Source organism: Camelus bactrianus, chromosome 31 (genome assembly GCF_048773025.1).
Source record: "Camelus bactrianus isolate YW-2024 breed Bactrian camel chromosome 31, ASM4877302v1, whole genome shotgun sequence".
NCBI lineage: Eukaryota > Metazoa > Chordata > Mammalia > Artiodactyla > Camelidae > Camelus > Camelus bactrianus.
Genome location: NC_133569.1, coordinates 17,648,483 through 17,673,383, shown reverse-complemented (window position 1 = coordinate 17,673,383; position 24,901 = coordinate 17,648,483). Strand labels below are relative to the sequence as shown.

Below are 24,901 nucleotides of genomic sequence, written 5' to 3'. Positions count from 1 at the left end.
TAAGCTCCCTCTCCTGCATGACCGGAGACTTTTGAACTGAATGACAGCTGCTCCTGTAGTGGGGACATTTGTTCCTGCTTTGTCACCACCCCTATCCAGCCAGCTTCCCTTGCGCTCCCCGCCTTGCCTCTGTGAGCTTCGGGGGCTTTGACCCCTTGTTGTGTGCCCCCGGTGAGGGCTGCACGCTGCTGCTACTCATTGTGAAGGAGCGAGGGTGGTAAATTACTCCAGTCCAGCCTGGCAACTGGACAGGTTGACAAAATGAAATCTAAGCTAATGTTCGTGTTCTTGAAATTTATCTTTTTTAAAAAATGTATTCCACTATTGATTTATTTATTTTTGTATTTTTAAGGGGGAGGTAGTTTAGGTTTATTTATTTATTTTTAGAGGAGGTCCTGGGGATTAAACGCAGGGCCTCGGGCACATTACTCATGCATTCTACCACTGAGCTATACCCTCCCTCCTGAAATTTATCTTCAAGCACTGAATGATTTTATGACAAACATTTTTAAAAGAAAATTTTTGGAAATACATTGTGTGCTTTTTTTCCCCCCTCTAAAATAGAGGATGCGGAATCTACTGTAAACTTTTCTTCATGATTTACCAAAATAGAGAATAATTGCTGTGCTGGGCAGGATAATAACGGGGTACCCTCAGGAGTTAATGAAGCGTGTGGGGTTCTTTGTCCCTTCGGTGGCCGCAGATGCCTGTGATCTGTGGGTTCCTGCATTTGCCGGGCATTTTTTCTCTCTTGTTGAGAGGTTCTTCTTGCTCCTAACAGTGAGTCTGCCTGGGGCAACCTGCTGTGGCTTCCTAGCCCAGCAGAGTGTGGGCTGGGAGCTGAGAGCCACGTTTGTTGAAATCGCTGACAGCAACAGCAAGACTAGGTTCACATAGTCACCCCTTTGCTTCCAGTCTCTTCCATAGGCAATGGGGGACCCGGTGAGCTCACTCACAGGTGGGTGTAAGGATTGAGAACCAAGAAGACCAAAGCCTCAGGGATCAGGGAGCTGACCCAGAGTGGGCAAGGTGGCAGGGAAGGCTTTGCTTTCAGGCAGACTCTCTCCAGGAGCATCCCCCAGCCCGCTGTCCCCCAGACTGTTGTCCCCCAGTCCCCTGTCCCCCAGCCCCTTGTCCCGCAGCCTCCTGTCCCCTAGCCCGCTGTCCCCCAGCCCCGCTGTCTCACAGCCCCCTGTCCCCTAGCTCAGCTGTCTCATGCGCCGTCCCCCAGCCCCTAGCCCCATGTCCCCTACCCCCCTGTCCCACAGCCCCCTTCCAGAGCCCTGATCTGTTAAGGAGCTGCCTGTTGTCATCAATAGAAAATAAAAACTCTCTTCTGCCTTCTCCATTTTTCCTCCCTCTTGGGTACCCAAATTAATTTCTCAGTGAATTTAACACGATTTTATTTTTCCCTTTGGATTCTGTTCAAAAGTGAATTTTTTTTTCTCTCTGGAAAGATTTTATTTATTTTAACTTTTTCACTATGAGCATTTTCAAACACAATATTAGGGAGAACAGAATAGTGAACTGTTACTTCCCCATCATTCATTTTACATCAGTTATCAATTTTTGCTGTTTTTGTTTCTCCTCTCCCCTGTAATGTGGAGGGCAGGGTGTGCAATATTTTAAAGCCACCATTATTTTTATTTCAGGGACACATTTTTAAAGGTTACAACAGATTATAATACCATCCATTATTGTCCACTATGAACCATAGTTATTTCTAGTCCTTCCAACAACCCTGTCATGTAAGTTATTCCCATTGTATAGATGGGGACATTGAGGTTCTGCCTTTATTTGCATCTAAGAGAAAATGGGCTAAATGATGTTATATTAGTTAGGATGCAGTTTAGGCTTTGGTAACAGAAAAGCCTCAAGGGCAGTAACCTGAATGACTGAAATATTTCTTTCTCTCTCATGTAAAAGTTCTACCAGGTCCAGACCATGTCTGGGGCTAGCCTGGTGGCCCGGTGGCCTGATTTACCAGGAGCCCAGGCTTCATCTGCCATGTTGCTCAGCTCCTCTCAGCGCCAAACACCAAGATGACTGCTCCGGGTTCCATCACTACCTGGAAGTGGAAAAGGGAATGGCTGAGGGTGTACCCATTCCCCTGAAGGGCTTCATCCTGAAGCTGCGCACCTAACTTCCACTCACCAACTCTGCCCGGAACTCACATGGTCACACCCGCAAGGGAGACTGGGAAATGTAGTCTTTATTTTGGGCAGCCTCTCGCCAACTGAAAACTAGGGGATTCTACTGTAAGTGAAGAAAAGGGGACAAAAAGGAGTGCTTTCACAGGTGGAATGAAGGGTTCTTTTGAAATCCAGGCTGTGGTTTTTTGAGTTCTTTATTTTGGGCTCAACTGTGGTCCATTTAGTAAATGTAATGTAACTGGTTAAATTAGGGATCGATTGTCCTTTGGTGAGAAACAGCATCACTTATTTAGTCCTTGTGCCCGTGGGTTTTTTTCTTGGTCAATTTTGTTGTTGTTGTTCAGAACATTATAACCCTACTAGTCCTTTAAAATGAAATTTACCATAACAGCCAATTTACATCATGTGATTTAATCCCACTGTCCATAATGGAGAGACCCCAATTTCATACTATCCCAGCCCTGCCATTAATGAGCTTGGATTCAGCTTTGCTCTTTGCCACCTGGGTGCATGTGGATGAACTTCTTATCAACTTTCTCCAAACCTCCTTTTTCCTTTCTACAGACTAGGAATACTGCTCTCAGCCTCCATCATTGTGAAGAGTAATTAGGTGATGGCTGAAAGTTCTTTGCACAGTGAACACTCGACAAACTGTGTCTCTCCGGATACGTATGTCATGTGTCCCCCCAATCCTATCATACTTAATTCCTATCATTTCTAAAAAGAATAACTAAGGCATTTTATAGCATTTTCATGCCTGTTAATTTGGGCATCACAAAACCTTGAGAAATAGGTAGAGCAGGTAGTCCCTAATTTTCTATTTTCCTAGATTAGGAAATGCAGGCTCAGACAGATGGATACACTTGCCCAGGGTCCCGTCTTCCTTCTTGACTGGATCCTTCCCATGTGCATTTAAACCTGCATCTTTTAAAAATTGAATTATAGTCAGTTTACAATGTAGTGTTAATTTCTGGTGTACAGTATTATGGTTCATTTATACATATATATTCTTTTTCATATTCTTTTTTATTATAGGCTATTACAAGGTACTGAGTATACTTCCTTGTGTTTCACAGTAGGACCTTGTTTATCTTAAACCTGCACCTTAAACAAATGACAAAACAGTCCTCTTTCCAACCCACAACCCCCGTGGCCACCCCCATCTCTTACTTTCTTTTTCAGTCAAGACACGCTGCCTCCACGTCTTCACTTCAATTCACTCCTCAGCCCACCCCACTTGACTTTCGCCTTTTTACTAAATTTGCCCCTGGCAAAAGCCTGACCTTAAGATCTCTGCTCCCTTTTACTCCTGCCCCAGACAATCTCATTCATTCCTGTGGTCTCAGATGCCAACCAGAAGCTCAGTGCCAGCTCAGACCAATTTACTGAGCTCCAGTCTCAACTCCTCTTGGGGTGCGAGTTGGGTACAGGTTAGGAGAGCCCTTTTCACAAGAGTCTGGGCGTAAGACAAACAGACCATGAACCAGAGTAGGGGCAATAGGACTTGAAAGAAAATGATGAATAAGATTGATGCTTAGAAGGATTCGCAGGACATAGAGATCCAAGGAGAGTCAAAGGCGACTCTAGGATTTTAACACTTGGCTTCAGAGTTAATGCTGCTGATGCAGGGAGGACTGGAAGGGGCTGCAGTCTGTTGTATGCAGTGTGATGTGTGGTTGAAGACTTGAACCTGGGGTGAGGGTGGAACCTCTAAATGGAAAAGTCAAAGTGCCTTTTCCTTACAGTTTTCTCCTCCTGCGGAACCAGCTGCACATTCCTCCCCTCCCCTCCAACCAGGGCCATGCCATAATAGCACTGTCTTGGCTTGAGACAGTGGTAGATGGAAGGGAAATATTTTGCTCCTCCACTGGGGGAGGTCACTATCCAAAACCACAGTGATCCATGGGTAGAATTTTTTTAAAACCTTTATATAAAATTCTAGGCTCTTGAAAGTGTATCTAATAGGTTTTTAAAAGACATTCAGGCAGACGCATTTGTCCCTGTCAACTTAGCATTGAGCAGCACTGGACCGGACATAAGATCTGAACATGGAGTTATTCACCCCAGGGAGTTTCTCAAGGTCTCTTTCATAAAATAAAACCTATGATTCTACAATTCTAGGAGCTAGGTTTGGGAGCTTTAAGAAAATTGCTGAAGACTTCAACAACCTCTGAAAATTGAGTATCTGAAAACTTTCCTTTCCCTGAATTATCTGGAGAGACTGTCATTCACAGGTTTGGCCACACAGGGGCAGCATGCACAAACTCACCTTTTCTTAAACCGGCCTGGAGTGGCTTTGCTCTTTAGTTCCCACTGTCACCACCTGGCACCCAACCTTCACACTGCTGGACCTTCGTCACCTCATTCCCACGTGCAGGAACGGATCACTCGCTTTCTAACGCCCTCTGACAAGTTCCCTGAAGTGTGGTCAGTTAGCCGCCCAGTCTTCCTCCACATGTCCCCTGCTAACTCCAGTTTATCCCTTCTGACTCGCCTTGTCGCCCAAGCCCTAGCCAAGGTCTCTCCTGACGCCCACTTGGATGTTTTCTGACTGCTTTGCAGATCCCGGCAGTACCCGGTGCTGAGAACACAGCTACATCCATGGACGGGATGAACAAGGCAGAATTCCAGCAGTCATGTGGTGAGCTCCGTCAGATGGGCTGTAAGTTGCCACGTGTAAGGGGGTGGACCCCAGGCGCAGAGATTCTGATTTTCAAGAGACCAGGGGTGGCACCCAGGTATCTGCATTTTAAGAGCTATGGATAGTCCACTGACCAAAGTTTGAGAAACATTGACTTTCTGGCTTTTTGGCCTTGGACATGTTAATTAAGCTAAGTCTCAATTTTCTTTGCAGAAAATGAGGAGAATTAAATGAAATGCAAGGGTAAATGGGGTGTAAACTGGGTGCTTCCTGAGCACAAGGTGGTTGGCATTAGATGTGCTCACCAAATGCTGGCTTTTTCTTTCCTTGTCCTAGGGTGGCTGGGCTGCTGAATGGGTTTGGAGGTGGGTGGTGAGGGAGTTTCACGAGGTGGTTGTGTGTGTCGGGCTGTCACATGTGGTTGCACAACTCCAGGGGGTGCCATCCTCAGAGAATTCTCTAGAACCGTGGGAGACCCCAGTCCTTCACAGGACACAGAATGAAGACGTTTGGGCTGGGGGCTCTGGAGAGGAACTTCGGGGACGTAGGGAACACTGAGTGACACACCAGCTTTTTGACATAATGCTAAGTCTGGTTCACCTCCTCCGGCTCAGGACAAAGTCTAGAACCTTTCTAATAATAGGGAAAAGGGCTGCTAAGTTCCCTTGAGTCACTGTCTCACCTCTCACTCCCCTGCTGGCCTGAGTGAAGAGGTAAACCAGCCTCTATGTTTGGACAACGAAGTGGCCTGATGTGCCGATGGAGCGAGAAAAGGCTGCCCAGCTTCTATGACTATTCTTTGCTGTCCTATGGTCCTGGCTATGACAGCGCAGGGACTTGGTCCATGGTGTCCAGGCCCCTGGACCAGTTCTGCCAAAGTCCCTGGAGATAGTAACCTGATAGTAAAGGGGCTGGGCCCCTTACTACTTGGAGAGTCAGAGGGACCCAGATACTGAGAGGGTGGCAGGCAGCTGGCAGTCTCTGGCTCTGAGACATACCTGGGGGTTAAGAGGAACGCCATGCCGAAGTCTGCAAGTGGAGAGGAGGGAGGAGGGAGGGGTGGTAGGAACTGGGGGCTCACCTGCTCACGGGGGGCGCAGAACGGCAGAAGACCCGACCTGGGGCCGGGGGATGGCAGAGATGGTCCCCCAGGTGGGCGCGCGCAGCTCAGGGAATCGGCGGCAGCGTCTATTTCAGAGTTTATGGTAAGAGGCTGGAGCCGGCACACGCTCAGCACCGCAGACAACACACCCCACCCTTTAAGGAAGTGGGGAGGCGAGCAACAGGGGTGTGGTTAAGTCGGAGGAGGAGAGGGGAAAACACAAACCTGTCAGCGCTCTTACTCAGCGGAGGCCTCGGGAGTCGCCGAGAACCCCGTGAACAGCACCCCTCACCTGCCCGGCCCCCGCCGCACCTGTGCCGGCCACCGTCCCCGCCGCACCTGGCCGAGCCGAGGAGCCGCCGCCCGGACTGGCGCGTCCCTGCGTGTGAGTCCCTCCCGCGATCGCGGCTGAGCGTCCGGCCAGAAGTTGGAGGCTGGCCGAGGTGGGAGGGTTGGGGAGTGACTCCGGGATTATGGGGACCCGGCCGGCGCCGGCGCCGGGAGTTCCTGGAAAAGGAGCCACGGAGGACCCAGAAGTGGGAGCCGCGGGCGCGGGGAGCTCCCGGCAGGGAGCGGGCTTCTATTTTTGGAGTGAATTTGAGACTAAGGGGTATTTCTCCCTCTTGGTCCTCTTTTCGGATTCAGACGTGGGGTGGGGGGTGTGGAGGGAAGGCTGGGGGATGATGAGAGGGCACGGAAAGGCCGCCTGCCTCTAAAGGTCAGGCCAGAGAGCTCTCAGAATCCAGCTTCAACTCCTGCCTTAGAGCCCCTGCCCGCGTCCTGCTCTCGCCCCCTCCCCGAGCCCGGCAGCCCGCCCACCCTGGTCACGTCCCCACGGACCCCCCTCTGCTCCCCGCAGTGGGTTCCAGCCCCGAGACGGCACCTTCCGAGTCAAGCCCAGACGGACGTCACAGAGCTCGGCAGGGGGTAGTGGCAGAGCTCTGAGGGGTGTGTGTGTGTGTGTGTGTGTGTATGTGTGGCGTGCGTGTGTGCGCGCATGAGTGCGTGTGAGCCCGTGTGTGGCCTGGGGACTAAACTTAACGCTCGCCGCCTCGCTGAGTCTTTGTGAAACTCCTTTGCAATATGCTCATAAAGGGTTAAGTTCTGTGCCTTCTCTGCCTGTCAGGCTGTGCGTGGGCAAAGCCTTGGGTGGGTGAACAGGCAACATATGGGAGATGTTCTGAGCCCTCCGAGGCCCGCCACCTGCCCTAACCCTCAGCCATCTGACACTCGTGTCTCCCCACACCCCAGACTTGGAGCTCAATCCATTGAGGCTCCTCCAAGGGGCTGGAGAGGAAGAAGAGCAGAATTTTGCACACAGAGCGGGCATTGGCCAGGGGGGTAGGAAACCAGAGGAAGAGCTTTCTCCGGATCCATAACTGGATGTAACTGGACATGAGCCCTGGGGCAGTGGGTGCGAAATGATCACAGAAGGGGCACGAGGAGGCCCCTCCCTTGTGGCCGAGGAATGCAGCCGTGGACCTAACCCCAGCCTTTCACAACTTCTCTGGGGGGAGGGCGAATTGGAGGCCGAGATGAAAAAGTGAGAGAAGATGGAGGGAGGGAGGGAAGTACTCACATCCAAGAGACCAGCTCTGCCAGGACACTCTGCCGTCATTCCTTCACTGAGAAGCATTTGCTGGGTTCCTACCTGAGGCCGGGTGCTGGCTCTGGGGGAGAAGGGGGGGGAGCAGGGAGGCCACGGTGCGGGGAACCCAGCCCCTCCGTGAGCTCCCCGGCAGTGCGGGGAGTGGTGGGAAGGAAAGGGGCAGGTGCTGACCAGCCCAGGGCTGGGGGTTGTGGGAGGAGCCGGTCAGGGTGTCCAGGAAGGCTTCCTGGAAGAAGTGACTCTAAGTGGCAACCTGAAGGATCAGTAGAATGAGCCACGGAGGGGAAGGGGAGCAGAGCAGCCCAGAGCACAGCAAGTGCTGAGACCAGAGGCCAGAAGCAGCATGATGCACCCAGGAAACTGAAAGTAGCCATGTGCTGTCAGCGCGTGGGAAGTGCAGGGCGAGTTGAGAGGTGGAGGGCTCCAGGAGGGCCTGCTCTTGCTGCCATGGCAACTCCTGTCGCTTGGGACCTGGAGCCAACAGCCTCCAATTCCACTCAAGGGCAGCGCTGCTGGATTTGGCAAATGAAAATGCAGGACACTCAGATTTGAACTGCAGATGCGCAATGAATATTTTTCAAGGATAAGTATGTCCCATGCAATATTGGGGGCATACTTATATAAGACATAATTCACTGTTTAGCGGAAATTCAAATTTAACTGGGCGTCTGATATTTCATCTGACAACCCTCCTCTAGGAGAAGGAAGGTTGAGGGCGCTCCTCTGCTGGGCAGGGAAGGACGGGGTGCACCCAGGCACCAGGAGTCTCAGCACATGTTCGCTGGTAACCAGCCCTCCTACAGCCCACTCTGGGGTTCCTTCACTGATTGGCCCTGTTATTTCTTGAAAAACCAAAAGAGACCCCCAAACCCCATGCATTCCTTGGTCTTTGGAGCTGGATGGACCTGGATTCAAATCCCAGCTTGGCCACTTGCTTGATGTGAGGCCTCACAGAAGCCCCTTAGCTCCTCAGAGCCCCAGAATCTCTCTTCAGAAATAAGGACAAGAGTATCCATTGTCCGGATTTTGGGGCACATCCGTAGTGATGCACGTGCGTTGCCCAGGGAGGGCTGAAGAAAAAGTGGTAGATATTCATCTGCGTAACATCTTCACAGGGGTAACCAAAGCCACATTCCCCAAGTGCTTGGGGCTCATGTATTTCTGTTTATATTTATCAAACACTCGGAGGCCCCAGAGGAAATACATGGTGAGGGTTAGCTCCTGAGCAAAGGAGGAGAGCCGGGGTCATTTCTTCAGCTTCGCCACTGACCTGCTTCCCAGATGACCTGCTTCAAAGGGAGGAGGTACCCAGCTCTTCTTCTGGAGGATGGACAGGGCCTGGAGGAGGGGGCGGTGGGGGGGAGGGGGTGACTCAAATTAAAATTAACTGAAGGGAAATGTGAATGAATTAAAAGGGAGAATCCACGCAGGGAACTGTATTCAGTACCTTGTAATAGCCTATAATGAAACAGAATATGAAAAGGAATATATATATGTTTGTATATAACTGAATCACTGTGCTTTATACCAGAATTAACACAACATTGTAACTCAACTCTGCTAAAATTAAAAAATAAAAAATAAAAAAGGATAGGCCCAGGATCCAGGTAAAACACCTAGCACAGTGTCTGACTCAGACAAACATGCCTTAAAATTTAGCTGTCAATATTCCCATTTTTATAATGAGTGCCTTATTTGAAAAATAGAGCTCAGGGTAGGTGAAGTAAGGGTGCCTTGTTTTGACTTTAAGGGGGGCACTTGTGAGAGCGAGTTAGGGGCCTCCTAAAAGGGAACCAGGTGGGAGTTAAGAATCTGTTAAGAGAAAGAGGAAATGGAAAGTGTGTTTCCCTTGTGGGAACCGTTGGGTTAAAAATGGTCCCTCTTTCCAGTGGCTAAATCTCCCCATCCCCCTGCCTAGTGAAACAGTTTGTCCCCAGCTCTTTAGAGCAGCGTTTGCTAAACAGTGTTCAGAGAAACTCCGTGCGGTGAGGTAGTTACAGGGGTTCCACTGGTGAGATGTTCAAGTGAGCCCGCACTCAGAGATCTGTCATGTGTATTTGTATGATCAAGGCTGTGATCATGCAGAAAAGACACCTGTGTCGCTGGACTTACTAGCATTCTCTAAGTTGACTACAGACCCCTTGTAGTGGGTTGGGGGCGGGTACCTAGTACCATCTCAAGGGAAATAGCACTCCACATCTAGGGACTGTTAATGTGGGTGCAGTTCTGGGACCAAGCCGATCTTTCCATGGACATTATTATTCGTCTCATAACTCTAGTCCATATAGACTCAGCAGTGTCCAACCTACCGAAGATCTTCAGGGACTGAGTACCGTGTGCCCCGTCCCAGCATCGCACATCCCTCATGCACACAAACCCCTACCTGTGTCAGCCTCCATCTCCCTACTGCAGCCCACGCCCGTTTCCCATTCAGAGGACCCTGGGGAAAGTATGTCTCTTAGCACGTAGCCCTCCGCGGTGATGGCGGCAGTGCTGTGTGTTCTGAGCACTGCTAAGACAAGTCCAGCTGAGGGAGAGGAGGGGAGGGAACACACCTTGCGTGAGCCCCGCGTGGTTGGTCTCCTGATCCCTAGTTTTCTCCCTGCCCCAGGAGTCACAGGCTTGGGACCATGTGGTCCTGGCCTCCCAGATGAATGGAGCTCTCAGGTAGTCACGTGGCTGGAGTGGAGATGGACAATTGCTGACGTGCTCAGGCAGAGAGGGTGGTAATTAACAGACATTCCTGTTGCTTGGTGGTCCAGTGGTCCAGTGCCCAGACTTGGTCGGTCAGCGTGGGTTCCAGCTCCAGCTCTGGGACCCTTTGGGGTGGCTTACCTAAGTTTTGTCGTCCTCTCTTCCTCATCTCTGAGATGGAGATGACAACAGGGCTTTTCGTGAGAGGATACCAGGAGTCATAGTCAACATATGAACCGTCGCGAAGGCATGGGCAGGGATCTAACAGAACTGACCCTGCTGAGCCCGCGCGGTTGCCAGGAATCAGGGGTGGACGAGACAGGTGGGCAGGGCGCTGGGGCGGCGAACATTTACCAACTTGTGTGGACTGTTCCAGTACTGTCATGTCCCAGATGGCCTTATGCACCAGCTTAATAGCCTTGACTGCATAAAACATTCAGCCCTGTGCAGGCACACAGTAGGCATCTGACAAGTGCTAGCTCTCCTCACGGTTATTTTTATATTTAGAGTTAATCCAAGCTGGTGGGGAGGGGCAGAGGATGGCTTCTCGCGTGGGCTCTCTCACAGACACATGTGACATACACGGCAGGATTTGCTTCCTGCCCCAAATCGGGGTCCCCCCGCCCTCAATTCGCTGTGTTTGTGAACACCCAGGCCCCACTGGCTCTTTAGGCAGTAAAGAGATGTTCTGCCACTGCCCATCGGACCCTGGGGTCCCCATGGTCATCGAAGGTGCTCAGACAGCTGACAGGCAGGAGAAAACGGTGGCTTCACTTTCCGGGATCTCAGCACCCAGCACAAAGCTCTGAGCTGTGCGAGGGGGTGGCGGCGGGGGAGGGGGCAGCCTTTGAGTCACTCTGCTGTTTCCCAAGGTATAATTATTACTCACGATGACAGTTCGATTAGGAGAGCAGACTGGAGACTGCGTATTCCAATGATGCACTTTTTACCTAGATGGATGGATGGATGAGAGGGCCGGGTTTTGCTTCCGAGTGACCCCCAGGTCGCCCATGGGTGGGCTGCAGACCCCAGCTCTTACCTTTCCCAGTGCTCAAGGCAGCTGGTCAACATGATTAGAACTCAGATCAACCACCGCCAAGACCGTGGAAAGGGAGCCTTCCCCTTTTCTGTCCTGGTGACAGCTCACTAACATTTTCCTCCTTTCCCATCCCCTTCTTCCCATTTATGTCCTGAAACCCACCCACGCAGAACCTGGCACCATCACTCACTAGACAGGCGCTCAACAGGATGCCCTCGCCCAGAGTTTGGAGCTTGCCACTCGGTTTAGCACTCGTCTGGTGACCTCGTCTCCCTTTCAATAGGCCAAGTCTCCCAACAACTTTGAGGGCACCAGGACTGCAGTCTGTGGCCCTTCCTTCTCTGAGGGTCTTCCAACTGGCTCTCTCAGACTCCCCAGCCATTACAATCCCACTGGGACCCACACAGGCCCTGGGGAATTCTGCCCTGAGTTTGGGTTTTGCTCTTCAGGGGGAAGGAGCACCATTTCCCCCTGTGAGAGAGCAGTTCCTTCTCTGGTCCTGGGCACTTGGAGCATCCCATCTTTCTCTGGTTTCTAGTTAATATCATTTGCTCTGCCCCCTACCTCCTCCCTAGCCTCAAGCAGTCTCTCCCCAGTGTTTTGGGGACCATTTGGAATGAGAACCCAGCTCCTCTCTTTTCAGCTCCAGTACATCTCCACATCCCCAGTTCCTGCTCTAGGCAGCTTACTAGAGATCTGATACTCCGGTACCTTTGAGGATGCTCTTACCAGCATCAGTTTATCTTCTGTCCGCTATTTACATGGGTGCTGGGCACTGAAACACAGCGATGTCCATCTAGGCCATCGTAAGTGGCTGCCCCGAGCTTAAGTTCCCAAGCCCCCAGCCCAACACTGGCAGTTCGTCAGCGTGGGTGAGCGGAAAGGAGACACGGCTCTGGTTTAGAGTCTTCCGCTTGCTAGCTGTGTGACTTCGGGCAAGTCGCTTCACTTCGCACATTTGAAAATGAAGACACCACAGTGCACCCCTGCGATGGTCGTTGGGAGAAACACTTGCCATGTGTGAAAAATGCCCCATAAAACACTGTCAGGCAGGACCCCTGGAAAGATGAAGAGTTTCGGGTCAGAAAGACATGAGTGGAGCCTTGGTCTGTCACTCTTGCTACGTTATGGAAGCCCTCAGAGCCTGAGTTTTCTCATGGGTGACTCATTCTCATTCTCCCACCTCGTCACTCACAGTATAGTCTTCTCTCCCCAGGTTTGAGGGCCTATATCCTCAATGAGTTTACAGTCTGGTAGGGACAAGATACATAAAGGTAAATAACTGTAAGGCAGGATGGGGACTTTGATGCCATAAAAAGGGGCACCAATAAAGTGCTATGAGGTCAGAGGACGGAGAGAATTTTTCTGTCTGGGGAGTCTGGGAACGCTTGCTGGAGGAAGTGGCATTTGCAAAAGTTCTCAAAGGATGGCTAGGGTCTGGCCATAGAAACTTAACGTGGTGGTTGTCATCAAAAAGTGTAAATAAAAGGGAGGTGGGAAGGCATGGTTTGAATGACTCATTTTGGCTTGAACCAAGAGTATCAAAGGGCATTAAAGATAAGGGTGGGAAGTAAAGATAAGGCTCGAACATGGTGGCTGAAGGGTTTAGACATCATTCTAAGGCTGTAGGGAGCCACTGGACTTTATTCTGAAGGCTGCAGGGAGCTGTTGAGATATGAACTTGGGCAAAGGGGCCATGATCAGATTTGGGCAGCAGCATGTAAAGTGAATCAGAGAGATTTTGACCTTGCAGGAGAAGCATGTCGGAGGCCAACATAACAGTTACTGTTTCAAGAGTCTGGGAAAATTATGTAGTTCAGAATGATTTGGGGAAAAAAAAAGAAAACAAAAAAAAGAGAATGATTTAGGGGTCCTGGAGAGTATCTGCTGGTAACTGGAGGCTTCTTTGTTCTCTGAGTTAAAATTGGTCCTTAAATGAATTTCAAAGATGTAGGATTTATGGGCGCATCAAATTGTCTAGGTTATATAAGTAATTTGCCATTCGCCTTAATCTTCTGCCGTGTTCTTGGTTCCCGTGTCAGCCCTCTCTCGCGGACCTCGTCTTTGGGAGTTATGCACAAAGTGTTAGCCTGTCTAGAGGTCTAAAGGCTACCTCTGTACAGCAGCCGCCCTGAGAGTCAAGGAGGAACGTGTACTTAAGTCTGCCTCCCCCTTACCCACCCCCATCAATTCAGACAACTCCTGGGCTGCACCTCTCGGCTGACCCTCCTCCCTTGCTCCAGCTCTCCATTTCCAAGAATCTCTAAGATGTTTCTACTTGAGCAACTCATCTGAAATGCTTTGAAAACTAAATTCATCGTTTTCTCCCACCGCACCGTCTCCTTCCGGCATCCTTCCTGTTCGGCAGCTGTGGTTCTCCTATACACAGGTCAAACACTTTGGTGTTATCTTCCCTTTCTCCTCTGCTCATGTCGGACCCATCACCAATCCTACAGGTTCTTTCTTCATGCCTCTCATTCTTTCCTTCCCTATTCCACGCCCGAGTCCCATTGCCTAAACTCACCTGGGGTTACCTAAGTGTCTCTCCTCTTCTTATCTCTAGTTTCCTGAAAAGCTTGTGTGTCTCTAGGCAAGTCCAGATCCCTTACATTGACTACTCAATGCCCTCTGTAATCTGACCTTCATTTACCTTCTAGCCTAACTTCCCCATACTTTCCAAACTAAGCCCTACACCCCAGCTAGCCTGGTCTACTCTACTCCCCATCAAACCTCTGCCCAAGTCCTTCGTCCTGCTAGAATGCCAGACCCTTCTACCTTCTTCAGTCAGACTTCCCTGAGGCTCAGATCATGTTCCATCCATTCTTTTGTTCGTTCTTCCAGATGCCCTCAAATTCCTAGGATTGGGGCTTCCATCTCCCTCCTTCTCTATACATTCATGCCTGGTTCCCCAGGGCCAGATGCAATCTTCCTTCATTCCCTGTGCTGGGCTTTACAACAGCAAGTTGCAACAGAGCAAGGACCACATTCTCCCCCTGGGTCAGGATGCTCTCCTGTCTCTCAGGAGAATGGAGACTTCCTAGAGCCCAGAGATTTAGAGCAGGAGCCAGATCATCCCTTTCCTGAGCTACTCCTGTATCTCAAATCCCTTGGATCCTTGTCTGATTTTTGCCCCGCATCCACCTGCTTATTGAGCCTGTCCCAGCCAGGCTGAAGCACAGGAGGCAGACAGGGAGTAGGAAAAAGTCAGGGAGCCTTAGTGGAGAGTGAAGTCGCTTTGGGAATACGGGAGAGAGATTTGCAAGGCAAAGGCTGGCAGTTTTTAGCAACCTGGACTTCCATTCACCTGCGCGCAGGCCTCGGACTTGCCGTGGTGGCTGTACTCTGAGCTGTCCAGAGGGTGGCCCTCTGTTGTCCCCAGTGTGACCTCTGAAACTTCTCCCTCTTTCTTTACCTGACTGTCTCTAGAAAAACCCTCCCTGTCCCTATTTGCCAAACACTCAGCACCAGCCTGTGTCCCAGGGAGAGGTGTGGGGACAGAGAGCGCTGCTCAGACCCAGGAAGTCACTACTCTGTCACTGCCCTGCCACGTGACCGTGGGTGAGTCACCTGGGTGGGCCAGTTCAAGCCTCAGGGTTTTCATTTGTACAAGAAGGAGGTCTGGGGCTTTTTAGTTAACTAGTGGAGAGCTTTCTTCAGCGAGGATCTTAGGTGTGAGCCCAGCATGTAGACCAGGTAAAAGTGGACCTTCCCGGGGTCGGAGTGGGGACGGCAGGTGCCTGCCAGGCCCTCGTCCCTTTCCGCAATGGCCCTGGGCCCTCCCCGCATCCCCGGGGGCTCAGATCATCTTGGATCCTTTCAGGCCTCCAGTTCTTGAGGTCCACGTTGTTCATGGGTCTAAACACACATAACTGGAGAATGGGTCCAGATTCAGGTGGATTCAGTAAAGAATGATCTCGAGGTAAGGAATCCAACCTCAGGCATGGGGTGTGCACGTGCTGGGAGTGAAGGGGGACTACGTGCATGAGAGCCATGGGAGAGGATGTCTAATGTTCATCTCTGAGCAAACGCACACGTTTATGGGGAGAAAGTCCAAGCTTTCACGTGAGCGTCAAGGAACCTATGGCCCTGCCAGGTATTGAGAAAGACCCACAACGTATTGTAATCAGTTTTACAAACTTTTCATAGAAATGACCTCCAACGTCAGCTCCATTCTAATTCAGACGAACTAGGCTGTAAGCTCTGTTGAGGTCAGAACCATGTCTGTACTAAGCGTCAGATGGGGGATGGTACCTAACACACAGTCAGCATCTGGCACATACACGTGCGCCTGAGCACACGCATGCCTCCCAATAGCGAGGGTTGTGTAAAAAAAAAAAAACAGCTAATGTAAATATGTAAACATTTTAGGGTAACATTTAATATGTGATTTTAGTGATGCACATTTTAAATCACTTACTATATAAAATAATACATTCAATTTAAAATATGGCTTTTCGCCAACTCTCCCTGTTCACGAAACAGTCAACCCTTCCCTCGCATCTTGACCTCAGTGTCCTTCTCATCACTGGAGCCACTTTTTGAATCAGCTGTCTGTGTTCTGGCCTATACCTTCAGCCCTACCGTCTAAAGAGAGTTGGCTATTTCTTATTTCTCCAGAAGATGCTTCTTTGGTTTTTTAATAACAGCTTTTTGGAGATAGAATTAACACACCATAAAATTCATCCTTTTAAAATGTACCGCTTGGTGAATTTTAGTATCTTCAAAGGGTTGTGCAACCATCGCTGCTGTCTAAATGCAGGACATTTGTATCACCCCACAAGAGACCTCATCCCATTAGCTCCTTCCCCTCTCCTCCCCCCAGGCCCTGGCCACCACTAATCTACTTTCTGTTTTTATGGATTTGTCTATGTTGAACATTTCATACGAATGGAGTCATGCAATATCGTGGTTTTTCTGTGACTGGCTTCTTTCACTTAACACAGTGTTTTTACAGCTTATCCATGTTGTAGCAAGGACATTTTTATTGCCAGTTAATATTCGATTGCCTGTGTGTTCCACATTTTACCGAACCATTCATCCATTGGTGAACATCTGAGTTGTTTCTACTTTGTGACCATTAAGAATAATGCTGGTGTGAACATTCATGTACAAGTTTCTGCGTGGACATAGGTTTTCATTCCTCTCAGTTATATACCCAGGAGTAGAACTGCTGGGTGAGACGACAACTATGGTTAACATTTTGAATAATGGCCAAACTGCTGTCCACAGCAGCTGCACCATTGTACGCTCCCACCAGCACTGTGTGACGACAGTTGCAGTCTCTCCCCATCCTCATCAGCGCTTGCTACTGTCTGCAGTTCTGATGTTAGCTATCCCAGTGGCCATGAAGGGGCAGCTCCTCGTGGTTGTCACTTGCATTTCCCTAGTAACTAATGACGCTGAGTATCTTTTCAAGTACTCATTGGCTGTTCGTATGTCACTTTGGAAAACTGTTTAATCACATCCTTCAGAAGGTATTTCTTTTTGTCCACAGTGGAGCTACTTAGTGTGTTGCTTTTTAAAAAAATGATCTTTTGTAAAATTCAGCACTTATAATTGCAAGACTGTAACCCCAAGAAAAGTTACTGAATCTATATATAAATTATATATATATATTTATATATATATAAATATATATATAAATTATTCTAAAGAGCAGACTTATAATTACAAGTTGGAAACAAGACACTGTATTCTCTGTTGTCTGGACTATCTTTATCATCTTCTTTAAATCTGGAGAACCAGAGTCTGCCTGGCTTCTGGAGGTGGTTGAGAAACCCCAAGACCTTGCAACACGACTGCAGGATTTGATCCAGGGTTATAAGTCGCTGGAGCCGGACTTCCGGGATGTGATATGGTACAGATTCTTCTCAAGTCGGCCCTGTTCAGGCCCCTTCCCACCGGCGGGAGGGCTGACCTGGGGTGTCTGGCACGGACGGGGTGTCTTTCCGTCTTTCCCCGTCCCTCCTTGGGGGTGGGACAGTCTGGCCATCTCACAGACTGTACTCACTAGTGATGCACCAGCAAACTCCTCAGAGAGAGACGGCTCCTGCCCTTCCCAGTTTCCCCTCCAGCCTCCTCTTAGGAATACACACGTGAGCTGGAGAGTTTGGGGTAAGAGTGAGGGAAAGAAAGAGGAAGGTGGGCAGGCCAGAGGAGCAGGTTGGGAGCGGTGGCCAGACACGCGAGGAAGTGCCAGACATGGGCGACAGCTCGGGAGGTGGCCCCTAGAGGCCCAGACCCCAGAAGGGGAAGCAGTGACAGAGCGATTGCTCTTCAGAGAGACCTTGCGGTGGCCACAGAAGGGCAGCCATCGTGGAGACTGATGGGGAGGCTGTGAGCAGCTCGGGGAGGCTGGATCCAGCTGGAGTCTGGTTCTGCCAGGCATGTGTGCTGGGAGTTGGGGTCGGGGAGCCTGGGACCTAGAAGGGGAGAGTTGGCGGGGCCTGGACCCACTCCGTGACTGATGGTGGTCTGGAAAGGAAGTAAGGGGGCAAGTCTGGTAGATCAGGCAAAGTCTGGATCCCTTCCTAGCACTTTTGTGAGTTCCTAGGTGGGGTCCCCCGTGCGGCAGTGACAGCGACCGGGAGAGCGAGTCCTTCCTTCGGAGCAATGACAGGACTGAGTCTAAGGTCCTCCCTGGCAAGGGGTTCCCTTGGTGTTAAACCTCTGCGAGGAAGGGAAGTCTACATTCCTCCTCCTGGAAGTGCTGTTTCCGTATGTAAGGCTGAGGGACTGTGGCTGTGACGGGATGAATCTGCAGCTCAGCTCCCGCTACGCAGCCCCTCCCTCGGGCCAGGCGCCGTGCTGGGCACTGGGGGCACAGCACTGAGCAAGGAAGCGTCCTCAGGGTCAGAGCCGTGCGGGAACCACAGTGAGAGCAGGTGGGCTGCCCGAGGATGGCCCAGCGCCGCGGAGGCGCAAAGGCCAGGGCCGCCACTGTTACCCGGGGGAGGCTAAGGAGGCTTTACAGACGAGGTGATGCTGGGAAGGGTTTTGAAGGCCGGATAAGAGTGTACCAGGTAGAGAAAGAGCAGGGAGATGCCCTTGCAGGTAGAGAGCACAGCGCACTTAAAGATAAGGCATCAAGGCATGTGGCCTGTTGGGGAAGCTGTGATCAGCTCAGGGAGGCTGGACCTGGCAGCACCGGTGGGACTAAAGCTGGAAGGCTGCGGAGAGGCCCTTTATTGTTGGCGCTTAGCACTGGACTTTGTTCTCCAGCAACAGGAAGCCCCAGGACAGATAAGATAGCATATACATGGGAGGTACAGCGAAAGGCGGTTTTAAGCAGGGAAGAGAATCATAGTTTTGTTTTGGAAAAGAGGATTCTGGCCCCAGGTCAGAGCAGCTCTCGTGCCAGGCAAGCCCAGACAAGGTTTTGGCTCAGAGCCTCGTAGACAGGCATTTCTGGGGCGTGGCTGAGGGTGGCCAGCAGTGCTGTGCCCATGGCCCGGAGTTCCTGTCATTGGCTCGGGTGTTGCAGCTGCTCACACTGGTGGCTGGTCAGAGAGGTTGGTGGCAAGGGCTGGCCCCCGCTTCCCGTTTTTCTCCCTCTGTACATCCACGTGCAGTGAGGAGCGGGCAGAGAGGACCGAGAGGGGCTTGACCAGATGCACAAGGACCAGCCTGCCTTCAGTGGGGAAGTGCGGAGGGTGAGATGTTCAGGCTACAGGAATGGGGAATCTGTGAAGAGGAAACCTATTGCAAAGCAAGAGGGCAGCCAAGCATCCTTTTTTGCCCCAAGAGTTGGAATAAGGTGTTTCACAGGTGTTACGGGGATAAAGGATATTCAGGACCAGGAGACTCTGGTGGAGGGAAAGGGAATTCACACAGCACAGACGCTCATGTTCTGCCTTCTCCGAGCCCCCCTCCTCCCAGAGCTCTTGGCTGTACCATCCATTTGTGCCAGGCACATGTTATCTTGAGATAAAATTATTTTTCACAAGTACATGCCTTGCTAAATGGAATGGAGGAAGGCGGGGGACCTTGTCTCCTGCCCCATGTCTCCCGATCGGATTCCCCAAATTGCCGGGATGTGACGCTTGTGCTCAGTAAACATTTGTTCAGACTGAGGAGAATCTGGGGACAAGGGCAGAGGGAAAAGTGCTTACTTTAGAGGTGGTCTCCACCACCTGTGAAGGTAAGGGGCGTCGGGGGGGATTCACATGAAACAAGATGTACACAATCTCACCAGCTGCTAAACAAGACGGGTGGGCAGAGGACTTCCTGGCTCCAGGATGCACGCACTTTGCAGAACTTTCAGGGTGGAGGCACCCAGTGTAGCAGAGAGTGGTGCTCCTGGAACGTCAGAGCCACCAGAATCACCCGGAGGGCTCTGCAAACACTGGTTACGGGGCTCCGATGCCTTTTGCGCCTCTGACAGGTTTACAGGTGACGGTGTTGCCGCCGGCCTGGGGACCCCACTTTATGTAGAGACGATTCTGTTACTTCGGGGTGTGAATGAGAGCCCTGGGGCGCTGTTTGCAGTCAGACCCAGGCAGACGTTGCTTCCTTTTCAATTTTGTTTGTTTTGTCCTCAGCACTTCCAAAACGGTTTTGATGCCTAGCCTGGTTGAAATACCTGCTCTGTGCCCGTGGACGCTGACATCCGGTCCCACTTCTCATCTGTCCAAGGCCCCCTGAGAGCTTGCTGGACTTCCCGGTCTCTGTCCTCTGTCCTCTGTCCTCAGTCAGGACCGACTCACCTGGGCTTCCCAAATCCCCATCTCTCAGCCCTCTGCAGGCCCTCACGCAAACACCCCCTCTGCCTTGCCCTTACCCCTGCGCCTTCATCTCACCATCCTCTCTGTCCCCGCGGCCCTCTCCCTGACTCTGGGAGCACTTTCCTTCTGCCTCATGTTGTCATTCATTCCGTGTGTGCTGTGTCTTGCTCAGCATGGGCTGCTGTAACGAAATTGATTGGGGGGGTAGGGGCTTGAACAAGAGTCATTTATTTTCCCCCAGTTCTGGAGGCTGGGAGTCTGAGGTCAGGGTGCCAGCACGGTCAGTTTCTACTGAGGGTTCTTTTCCTGGCTTGGAGACAGCTGCCTTCTTGCTGTGTCCGCTCATGCCCCATGTTTAGTGAAGAAGAGAAGGGGGGAGCTCTGGTCTCTCTTCCTATTTTTTTTTTAAAAATAATCTTAATGGAGGTACCGGGGATTGAACCCAGGACCTTGTGCATGCTAAGCATGTGCTCTACCACTGAGCTATCCCCATCCTTTTCTCTTCCTCTTTTTATGAGGACACTAATTCTGTCCAACAGGGCCCACACTTATGACCTCATTTAACCTTAGTTACTTCCATAAAGGCCTTATCTCCAAATATAGTCCTATTAGCAATTAGGGCTTCAACATATGGATTTGGTTGAGGGAGCTTGGTGGACACAAAAACATTCAGTCCATAGCATCATCTTTCCCAATTAGACTATCTGTCTTGGCGGTCACAGGCATGCTGCTTGTGCCCCCCTCAACAGGTACCAGGGAGGTGTTCCATCAGTGTGGATGGAATCACAGTGAGCATCTGAAAAAAATGAAACAAAACAAAACAAACCAAGACCTGTTTACTTTGGCCCTTACCGACCCCTAGTTCTTGAAATGGATCCACAAAGGCTGAAGCGATAGATGGAGAAGAGAGGGCATTTGCTGAAGCCCGTCCGTGAGATGGCATGGCTGGGTGCCAGCCTTGTCAATGGACTCATCAGCCTCGAAAATAATTTGATTACTAACTTCTGTGGCTCAGGGAACTGCCACCCCCAGAGCTGTATTAAGAATGTTTTCCTCAGACAAAAAATGCGCTGTCTTTGGCATGTAAGTCAGCCTCAGGAATTTCATTTTATGATTGATCCTTCTTTTTCTTTCTTTTCTTCTCTCTCTCTTTTTTTTTTTTTTTTTTGGCCCCTTCCTGTACTTCTTGCAGATCTCCCAGCTGACACAGAGCCAACCCTCGCTCTGCCCTCTTCAACACTCAGAAAACTTCCAAACAGAGTTGCTTTCCCCCAACACTGTCCTTCCATTCTTGCTCAAAGAACTCATTCCACTCAGATGCAGCCACTGAGGTTCCCCAGGCTGGTGGTCTCCCCTGACCTCCAGACCCCACAGGAATCACAGAAGCCCTGAGTGACCCAGATACATCTCTGGGGACCACTGCCCTTTGCAGTTTATTACAACTGTTTAGTGACAAGGTCACCCTAGAGGAGACCCACGGTTTGCAGATGTGCCTTGGACAGTCACAGCGTATCTTCTCCATGGAGGCCCTCTTGGTAACCTCTTTCCAACCTATGCCTTGTTCATTAGCCTTGTCCCTTGCATTCTGGCCTTTCTCTCTCTTTTTTTTTTTTTTTGACTCTGAGTGCCATGACTAAGGGAAAATGGCCTGAAGTTGGAGAAGGGACTCCCCATCTTTCACTTCTCAAGTAAAGGGCAGCTCCTTTGTTTGTGCACCATTCTTCCCCTCCCCCACCCCTCCCCCACCTCTTCCCCTCCCCAGCACAAGCTTGAGCCTGATATTACTGCTCCTTTAAATATGGAGCAATCGAGTCTCCCCGAGAAGGCAGAGAAACAGCTGGCGGCTTGCACACAAACAATCTCGGTCCGTTGGAGGCGCAGCGGTCAGGATCCCGGGCTGCCCAAGGTGTGGCTCCGTACTCCCCAGCCACGTGACCTTAAGCCCAGTCTCAGCCTCCAATCCTCAGCTTTCCTACCTGCCAAACAGTGATAATGGTAGTGCTTTCCTTAAAGAGCTACTGGGAAGATTAAAGAGAGAATATACTTGTGGATGTAAAGCCCTTAGCCTGGTTGCGTTGCACACAATAAGCCCTCGATCCATTCAGCAATTATTCTTATCAGTGGCGTCTCTTCCTAGAAGACAGAAATGTGTGTACCTGAAACGTCAGCGGGGGCCCCTGCCACTTGCCTGTCTGGTCACGCTTGGCCGAAATCCCAGCTCCAAGCCCACAGCCGCCTGAGTCCTGCCCCATGATCTCTGTGGGTTCTGGACTCACTTCCTTGTGCCTCTGGCCACCCCTGTGCTGTCAGGTCCTGTTCCGTCACATCACCTCCGGCACAGAACTCAGCCCCTTCGCAGTTCCCGACGCACAGATCCCACAGCATCCTGCTCTTTCTCTGGTGTCCCCCTCCCACACCCCTTTGCTTTTCTTTCTCTCCCTTTCTTTCCAGGGCAGTGAATACATTATAGCTGCCCAGGTTCCCCGAGCCTCATCTTCCAGCTGCAGTGACTTAGTGAAGCGTTATCTTAGTGCGTTTGGGCTGCTACAGCCAAATACCATGGATGGACTGGCCCATCAACAGCAGAAATTTACTCCTCACAGTTCTGGCTGCAAGTCCAATATCAAGGCACCAGCAGATTCTGCATATCGAGAAGATCTGCTTTGTGGTTCGGAGACACACTTCTCACCATGTCCTCACTTGGTGGAATGGGTGATGGGTCTCTCTTGGGTCTCTTACTATGAAGGCACTAACCCCGCTCATGAAGTCTCCACCTCCCACTTCCTAATACTGTCACCCTGGGCGTTAGGGATCTCAACATATGAATTTGGGGGAGTACAAACAGTCAGACCATGGCAGGCTTTGGTCTGAATAGCTACAGTTTTACTCCTGGAGGAACTCTGGTACCCTCTCCTATGGGAAGAGACACCTCACCATTCCCATCATCCTTTACACGTGTTTAAGCAAAGATGCTGCCACATCCTTGGGGCAGGACTGGCCAGGTTGACATCTAGGAAGCCCACATGGTGAGGGGTAAGGCGAAGGGGGGGCAGCTGTCCTCCGCTGGGGGCAGAGCGGCTGGAGAACCTGGAGAACCGGGGCCATGGGAACAGATGGCTGTTCCCTCTGAAGGCAGACCGAGCCAGGCTATGCTTCTTCTCTGTTCTCGACTGCTTTGCTCAGACTGCAGGCCCAGCATTCTGGTGATGCACCTTGGGAACCCCAGCACTGACCTTCTGATCCAACAAGTGGGTGAGAGGTAGACAGATTCTATGACATACGGTGATTCAGGCATGAAAAACAAACAAAACCTCAGACAACGCTGACGCAGCCACGGGCAGGTCAGCCATGGGGGCCCAGGAGCTCGTGACCCTCAGTGGGAGCCCAGGGCTGCGGGGCGGAGCTCTTGAGAAGCAGGAGAGACTCATCCCACCAGCTCCAGAGTGACGGAGCCTGTCCTGCACCCGCGCCAAAGGTGTCCAAACTCCTGGCTCCCCAAAGTGCTATTTGCTTCTCACGCCTTTGCCAGAAGCGCTGTTTCTTCTCCCCAGATGCCCTCATTCCCTCCTGCCTCCTCGCTCTTCTTCTTTGCCCTTTAAAACACACCTCAGCTTCCACGGCGCCACCCCCGAGGGGCCTCCCTGATCTCCTCTGGCCCAGAGTCAGAGTGAGCAGCCCGTTCTCGCTGGCTGCCAAGCACATGGCCTTGAGTGACAGCGGGCACCCCACTCCTCCAGACTCCCTGTGAGCCCTGTGAGACAGTCTTACTTGTTTTCCAGTCCACTCTCAGCCCCGTCTAGTGACTTCGAGTATCTGGAACACAGTAAGTTCTCCACACATTCAGTGAGATTCTGAAATTAAGGAGACCCTGATTCTGCTGTGAGTCTGGTCCCTCAGGACCAAGGTCTGCATCATAGGTAGTTTGCCCTTTGGGAGTTTCCATTTGCCATTTGCAGATGGGGAAGAAAGAAGTCAAGAAAGAGATTTTGTGGAGCCTTATTTTCACTCTGTTCTCATAGAACTACTTGCTCTCTGCCCGCCACGCTGTTGTGATCCCATTTGCAGATGTAATGGGGAAAGTGATGGAGACTCTCCTTTGACCACAGGAAAGTGGAGCATCTTGAAGGACCAGATACCCCATTGGGCACAGCATTATTTGGGGAAGGAGTGTGTAGACCACTGAAGTCATCTGATCCAAACTCCTTCTCCTGGAGGAAGCTCTTCTTTTCCTTGAGCACCTGTGGGAAAATGTCTCGTCCAGAGAACTCATCATTGTTGGAAAACTCTTACTGCTAGAAGATTCTTCCTTTCAGTGAGCTGAACTCTCTATCTGAAGCTCTCCCCCACTGATACTAGAACTGCCTCTAGCAGCTGAGAATAATGACCATTTTTCAGTATGACAGCCCTGAAAGGTAGAGACCACCCACCCCATTATTCTCTGGTCCAGGCTTCACATAAAGAGCTGTTTCCACTCTTTCTTGCACGACATGGTTTTTGGACGCCCTGCCTTTCTGGCTCTCCACTTCTGCACAAATGATTTTGTTGCCATCTTAAAATGTCACGATCAGCAGTAGAAGGTACCACTCCACAAGAAATAAGACCTTTTAGCTGGTTCCAGCCTCTTCATCACTGGGGGCTCCTGTCTTTCCCCTTGCCTTTTGTTTTGAAATATTCTGCTAATTAAACTGATTAAGTAAAAGCCATGTGCAATCCCTTTCAGTCTGAATTCCTTGGCCAGGCTTTCAAGGTCACAGAACTCCTCTCAGTTTGTCTCTGGTCCACTCTCTCAGCCTTGCTTCTCATCACCCTTGTATAAGTCAGCTCAGCTGCCGTAACAAATACCACTGACTGGGCAGCTCAAATAGCAAACGTGTTCTCTCACATTCAAGAGACTGGAAGTCCAAGATCAAGCGTTGGCAAAATTGGTTTCTTTTGAGGCC

General features: G+C 50.8%; 1 protein-coding gene across 9 annotated transcripts in view; it reads left to right on the top strand.

Annotated features, from left to right (window-relative positions):
• The window catches only part of PTK2B (protein tyrosine kinase 2 beta), a 127,832-nt gene that overhangs the window by 5,352 nt on the left and 97,579 nt on the right, over window positions 1-24,901 (top strand). For 3 of the 9 annotated variants that reach the window (XR_012503445.1, XR_012503446.1, XM_074355622.1), the window contains exon 1: window positions 6,100-6,281. The gene's annotated coding sequence lies outside the window, so the exon portion shown is untranslated. Of the gene's footprint in view, window positions 1-4,715; window positions 4,795-6,099; window positions 6,282-24,901 lie in introns of those variants that run through there. The other 6 variants (XM_074355621.1, XM_074355619.1, XM_074355617.1 and 3 more) reach the window with 3 other exon arrangements.